The sequence below is a fragment of the Triticum urartu genome, chromosome 5, assembly GCF_003073215.2.
Source record: "Triticum urartu cultivar G1812 chromosome 5, Tu2.1, whole genome shotgun sequence".
NCBI classification, from domain to species: domain Eukaryota; kingdom Viridiplantae; phylum Streptophyta; class Magnoliopsida; order Poales; family Poaceae; genus Triticum; species Triticum urartu.
The window spans coordinates 234,310,575-234,318,154 of NC_053026.1; positions in this window are offsets into that span (position 1 = coordinate 234,310,575).

A 7,580-nucleotide genomic window follows, 5' to 3' on the forward strand; every position below is an offset into this window, starting at 1 on the left:
TCACTCCATTATCGGCTCTACTATAAAATAAATTCCTCTTGACGTGTTTTTTTGAACGGAGGAAAAATCTTTGCTTCATCTCATTCATAAAGAAGGAACTACTAACAAAGTTCGACGAGATCCATTACACCTCCACAAATGGAAGCGAAAAGCCTAGTCTCGCCGTATCAAATAACTCAAATGTTTTGCCCCCGCAGTAACCGTCATTGATAAACAGGCTGCTAGTGTGTGCGTGAGAGGAGTAGCTGAGTAGGCCAACTACATGTGAGGAGAGGCTGAACAGAGCACCGAGAGTACCCACTAGGCCACTACGCAGGCGTACTTTCCCTACATTGATAGTACAGCGATGGTTCTAGAGAACAGTACGTAGTACCCTCCACTTCCAACTATAGCTCCTTGGCCCCGAGATTCAAGAGTTCAAAACTGGTGCACTATAATAGAAGTGCAGTACATCGCACTACTAGTTGAGAAAGTAGTACTAGTACTACTACAATACGAGCACGTACTCCCCCGTCACATAATGTAAGTTTTTTGACACTAGTTGGCGTGTACAAAAATTGCAAAATCATACCCAAAATTTCTCAATCCACGCCAAAAACTACTAGCTAGGCCAAAAATTTCTTACTAGTGCTATTATTTACAGTATAATGCAATCCCATAACATCCCATAATGCTAGTACTAGTAGTAAATAATAGCATCACCCCTTCGCTAAGGAACGATCTACAGTTGGAAGGGACGAGGCCCTGCGATTACTACGCTCTTATCTCCTCGCCAGTTCCCCTCCCCCCGAAGAGAAGGCAGTTCGTCGCTGCTCCCATGGATTTGCCAGGAGGTTCTCCTCCTCGTCGGGGCTGGGAGACCTCGGATGATGATCCTCTGGGAGAAATCGCACGTTGCTCCGACGTCCTCACCGCCGCAAGGCTCGGTGCTTCCTGCACCAACTTTTTCAAGACGGTGCTTAAAAAGGCTTGGGAAAAGGCCATGCTTGTTGGTATTCCATGCGTCCTCGAGGAGAAGGTTCTTCTATGGGACAATCCTTCGAACAGTCCACCGCTCCCTGGCCATGGTTGCACGTTGACTCCGCTAGAGTTGCCAACGTTGAGAGGTAGTAGGATTTTTTCCAATGAGCAGGTCAGTAATGGAGTTTGATCATGTAGTACGTAGTTATTCCATTTCCATCCCGTAATTTCTCCGCTACCCACCGTCGTCTGGGTCGGTGCCAACGAAGATTGGCTTGCATACCTCCGGCTAGATACCACCATCATTTGGCACAACATCCACAGCAGTGCGGCCGTTCGGGTAGACCCCTTCTCCACCATTGCGATCGGCCTTCCGGACTGGATGGGCTTGAATACGTATGATGATGCCTACATGAGATTGAAGAAGATAGCAATTGCGGACCCGCCGACAAAGCGACGTGGCTACGATGATTACTATCTCATCACGTTGTTTGACATAAGGATTGCCATCAATGCAAGAGGCAGTAACGGCAGAGGCTGGCTCATGTTGTCGGCGGCAGATTTGTACCCCTACATGTTCGAAGACGTTGTGCGCCATCTAGGTCGCATCTTCGCGGTGACAAGCCAAGGGACTTGTTTCATCTGGTTGCCATCCTACGGTACGGGAGATTACAAACAGAATGCACAAACCATCATTTGCATCCCTAACGGTACTCCATTATTTTGCAGGGACTAGTCATCGCGCGATCAAAATAAGATTGCCGATCCTGGATGTGCATTTGCATCCGCAATTCGGTCGAACCTGGAACCTTGTAGTTGACTTTGGCATATTGGAATCAACTATCTTAGCAGTCGTTACCGATGGGACCACTGATGTGAAACATGGTCACACAATCTACCACGATCGGACCATCACCATCTACCCAGGTATTCCATTTTTAACCCTCTCGCCTTCTCTTTCATTGTTGTACTAGTACTCTACTTACGTACTAGTAGGAGTACTTTTTACCTTGGAGGACGCGTATAGCTAGCTAGGCCCTTGAAGACTTGAACCCACTAGCTACCACCATTTTTGTTTTCCATGTCTTACTATCTCATCCATGTAGCCAAGAGTGGCTACATATAATAAGCCGGTTGTTTTACTTCCTCTATACCGGAGTAGTACTATTTGCTGCACAGTATTACTGACCGTCATATTTGAGCACAACATTATTATGCATGGACCTTGACTATGTATGTCACCATGTATCCAGATCTGAGATGCCGTGTGTACCAGATGAACGCCGCTGAGTTTGATCCCCGTAATGCTACGTGGGTGCCGAGGAACACTCTTGGAGAGTACTCGCTTTTCATTGGGGACAACTACCCCATTGTCAAGCGGATGCCACCTTCCGTGCATGACACGGAAGGCCTGCCATCATGAAGCATGGTTGTGTCTTCAGTGTGCACCGTGGGATGAATGACATGCTAGGACACGCTATCCCTGATTTATGCCGCTTCAGCTTGGATGAGTCTCCATCGTGTGGAACCGGACTAGAAAGCTGCGACAATGATTCCCGTTGCCCACCGCTATGGATCGTGCCATCCATGAAGAACACCTGGGAATGGAACCTGGAGGAGGACATGTAGCCCATCTATAATGTGTAAGTGGAGTACGGGAAATTGTGAACGGTAGCGATGTGAATATATGTAGACTAGTCGTGCACAAATTTATCACATGAATTGGAGATGAACTTGTGTGGCATACTGGCATTTGTCCATTAGAATTTATTACTAGTAAATGTGTTATGTGTATGTGCAACTTGTGTGGTTGTTGCACGGGCTCCAATATGCTCTTTGCGAAAAAAGGTGGCACAGCTTTGGATATACGTGATGCGGCGGCATCATATAGTAGCATCGTCCGCTATAGTTGTAGTACGCTCCTACTAGGACGACAACTCCTATAAAACATTGCGCTTGGATCTTTGCCTCTTCGGGAGGTTCAATAGTTCGTACTCGTGTGAACCTTGCACTTGGCTCTTCGCCTCTTCGGAAGGTCCAACAATGATGATACTACAGTACACATTATGCTTACTGAATTGGCAATGTCGCAACAGGGGCAATCTTTACACATCCCATGTACTGAATTGGCTTACAATCGCCACTTCACACAATACATAAATAAAGCATTACATCATCTAGATACAATAAAGGTTCGACTACGGAACCCAAAATAAAACAAGACTACCCCTAATGCTACAGATCCCCGATCGCCTCAACTGATCTCCACTACTGATCAACTGGAAACACGAAACAACACAATGAATGACAGCTTCATCGAGCTCCTCCTAGAGCTCGGTTCCATCACCTGCACGGTTTCATCGGCACCTGCAACTGGTTTTGGAAGTAAACTGTGAGTCACAGGGACTCAGCAATCTCACACCCTCGCGATCAAGACTATTTAAGCTTATGGGTAGGTAAAAGGTATGAGGTGGAGCTGTAGCAAGCACTAGCATATATGGTGGCTACCATACGCAAATGAGAGCGAGAAGAGAAGGCAAGGCACGGTCGCAAACTAGGAGTGATCAAGAAGTGATCCTGAAACTACTTACGTTCAAGCATAACTCCAACACCGTGTTCACTTCCCGGACTCCGCCGAGAAGAGACCATCACGGCTACACACGCGGCTGATGCATTTTAATTAAGTTAAGTGTCAAGTTCTCTACAACCGGACATTAACAAATTCCCATCTGCCCATAACCGCGGGCATGGCTTTCGAAAGTTCAAAACCCTACAGGGGTGTCCCAACTTAGCCCATCACAAGCTCTCATGGTCAACGAAGGATATTCCTTCTCGCGGGAAGACCCGATCAGTCTCGGAATCCCGATTACAAGACATTTCGACAAATGGTAAAAGAAGACCAGCAAAGCCGCCCGATGCACCGACATCCCGATAGGAGCTGCACATATCTCGTTCTCAGGGCAACACCGGATAGGTCAAGCTACGAGTAAAACCAGCCCTCGAGTTTCCCCGAGGTGGCCCCGCAGGCTGCCCGGCTTGGACCAACACTTAGACAAGCACTGGCCCGGGGGGATAAAATAAAAATGACCCTCGGGAGAGCGACTCCCAAGGGAAAAGTAGGTGGTGGTGAGGCAAATGGTAAATCCAAGGTTGGGCCTTGCTGGAGGAGTTTTATTCAAAGCGAACTGTCAAGGGGTCCCCATAACACCCAACCGTGTAAGGAACGCAAAATCAAGGAACATAACACCGGTATGACGGAAACTAGGGTGGCAAGAGTGGATCAAAACACCAGGCATAAGGCCGAGCCTTCCACCCTTTACCAAGTATATAGATGCACAAATTAAATAAGAGATATTGTGATATCCCAACAATAATCATGTTCCAACAAGGAACAAACTCGATCTTCGCCTGCAACTAGCAACACTATAAGAGGGGCTGAGCAAAGCGGTAACATAGCCAAACAACTATTTGCTAGGGCAAGGTGGGTTAGAGGCTTGACATGGCTGTATGGGAGGCATGATAAAGCATGTGGTAGGTATCGCAGCATAGGCATAGCAATAGAGCGATCAACTAGCAAGCAAAGATAGAAGTGATTTCGAGGGTATGGTCATCTTGCCTGAGATCCCGCAAGGAAGAAGAACGAGTCCATGAAGAAGACAAACAGACGTAGATGAACGGATCCTCACAACTCCGGAACGAAACCGAAGCTAACGTGAGAAGTAACCCGGAAAGAAGCAAACAACATAGTAAACAACCATCACATAAGCATGGCATGATGCACAACCACATATGATGCATGTCTGGTTTAAAGAGGCATGGCAAAGTGCACAAGCAATCCTACAAAGTAAGTGGAGCTCAATATGCAACTCCGTTGCATATTGATGAAACACCACGTGACTTATTTAGTTCTCTCTCGTTTAGGTACTCAACAAAATTAAATGTTGGTTAGCATGGCAAGGGGTGAAGCACAACAAAACTACATATCTAGGCAAGTTTAAATGAGGCCGGAAACAGCGAACAACAATTCCGGAAACTCCTCATGAGCATATATTAGGTTTGGTACTGTTCTGCCCTAAACCATATTTTAGAGTTGTTACACATGCAAAGTAAAACCACCGTGATAAACTAGGCATTTTTCTACCCCATTTACATATAAATTTTGTTAAGTTTGGAGCTACGGTTATTTATTTATGGAATTAATCATTTTAGCATGACATAGGAGAAAATTTAACCAAACAACATTTTAAACATGTTAAACATGCATGGAAATTGGATATTAAGAAACTAGATGAATGTAACATCCCAAATTTTCAATTTGGAATGTTATACATTAGATCATCAATGCATACCATATTTTATTTTGCATTTTGGTTGATCCTAGATATTCCACGTAACTCAATGACCCACGGAGAGAGTTGGGGATTTCGCTATTTTCATATTTGAGTTTTCTCAAATTTTGAGAATAGGATCATTTGATTTTATTTATTTTATCATCAGTTATTTCTACTACAAAAATATGAGAGAGGGAATAAAATGACTTTCCCAAAATAAAGAAATATTGAGAATATAATAATAAAATCAAATAAGATTTTATTTCGGAGTTTTTCGGTGTTTTATTTGAATTTAGGAAAAAAGTGCGTTTTTCAAAATTGCATTTAGGTCCCAAATAAATGTTCACCTTGTGCGGCTTGATTTTAGAAGCCCGTGAAAATCTATTTCGGAATTTTTGGAGTCCGTTTAGTATTTATTTTTATTTTTCTTCCGAACAGAATAATTAAAAAAAACGAACCGACCTACGGGCCGTGTCTGACTAGGACTCCGGCCCGAGGGGGCCTTTATAAGCTGAGGCCCAGCCCCGGGGAACCCTAGCCGCCCTAGCTCCCAACCCTAGCTACCGCCCGGTCCCGCCGCCGATGCCGCGCCGCGCCGCCGCCGCCGAGGTTCGCCGCCGCGTCGACTTCCGTGCCAACGTTTTTTTTAAAAAAAATCGGTTTTCGTCGGTTTTTTTAGTTTCGTTTTTTTAAATAGATCGGTTTTTCCAGTTTACTTAAATAGCGAGCGTTCGTCCGTTCGTGCATTCTAGCGAGCGTTCATCATTTTTCTTTTTCTTGGATTAAATCCGCGATTTTCCTGATCGCGATTCCTGATCCGATTTTTGTTTTAGTATAACTTTTCGTTCGTTTATCGGAATCAGGCGATTCAAGCGCCTAGAGTTTCGTCTCGAAACCCTCTATCCGTTTAACCAACTTAAACAAGATTTTGCTACTGTAAAATTTGCCCTAGATCCAGATTAGTAGAACGAAGTTGTTTTCTTTCGCCGTTTGACTTTCGTTGCTTCGTTCGATTTGATTCTTTTGCCAACCGGAGTTCTTAAGTTGAACCTTCTGGTTAGATCTCTTATTTGAGTTTTACCCATGCATTAGATGAGTACTTATTGTATGCTTGTTTGTTTGTCTACGATACAATACCCGGAGTGCACCGCTTGTTACTTCGAATCGCTAGGTTTCCCAGATCATCACCAAGGCAAGTAACACTTTGATCATACCTTTTCTACTACCCAGTTTTATTGCATTAGATCAATCATCACCTTCGCACCCAAGGAAGTGTGTCCGGGCAAAAAAACAAAATGATTCGCCCCCCTGACTGCTGGGACCCACCAGCTACATCTTCGCACGCAAGGAAGGGCCTGACAGTCGGGACCCACCTGGTCGAAGCGTACATAGTGTTGTCATTCTGGTCGCGAACGTGTACATACATACTGGTCGATGTAGAGGCGTGCACGTGTCGTAGTAGAGGCGCGCACGTGTCATAGTAGAGGCGCGCACGTAGCATGTACACGTATGTATAGTGGCCAGGGTGCAAGAAAGAAAATAAGGCCACGTATGTGTACATACGGGCGGAGTCTCGAACGCCTACTCGCGCATACGTACGGCCAGGGCTCATGTACATGGCTGGGTCGGAACGGAGAAATAGCGTCATCGTCGTGTTCATGGGGAGGCAATGGAATGCGTCGTGTTCATGGGGAGGCAACAGAATGCGTCATGTTCATGGGGAGGCAACGGAATGCGTCGTGTTCATCGGGAGGCAACGGAACATGTGGGAGCCAACCAGCTGGGTCGGAACGGAATGCGTGGTCATGTTCATAGGGAGGGCTTGAACGGAACAGGCGATGGAAACGAGGCCTGGCGTACCGCAGAACAGAGGAAACGGACCTCCTACGGTTGAAACGAGGGTCCTGTTGATCGGGAGGGGTGTGGCGTATCGCAAAACGGGGGTCCTGTTTATCGGGAGGGGTGTGGCATACCGCAAAACGGACGAAACGGACCTCCCACGGTCGAAATGGGGGTCCTGTTCATCGGGAGGGGTGTGGCGTACCGCAAAACGGGACTCCACGGGATACTGTTCATCTCCACCGTCGACCTCCTCCAGCCTCCACGGGCTACCGTCGACCTCCTCCAGCCTCCACGGGCTCTTGTTCATCCAGCCTCCACTACACGCTACTCCACCGGCTACTATTCAACCACCCCTCCACGGGCACCCCTCCACCATCTACTGTTAATCCAGCCATCCACACCACGGGGTCCTGTTCAACTACCCCTCCATCGTCTACTGTTCATCCA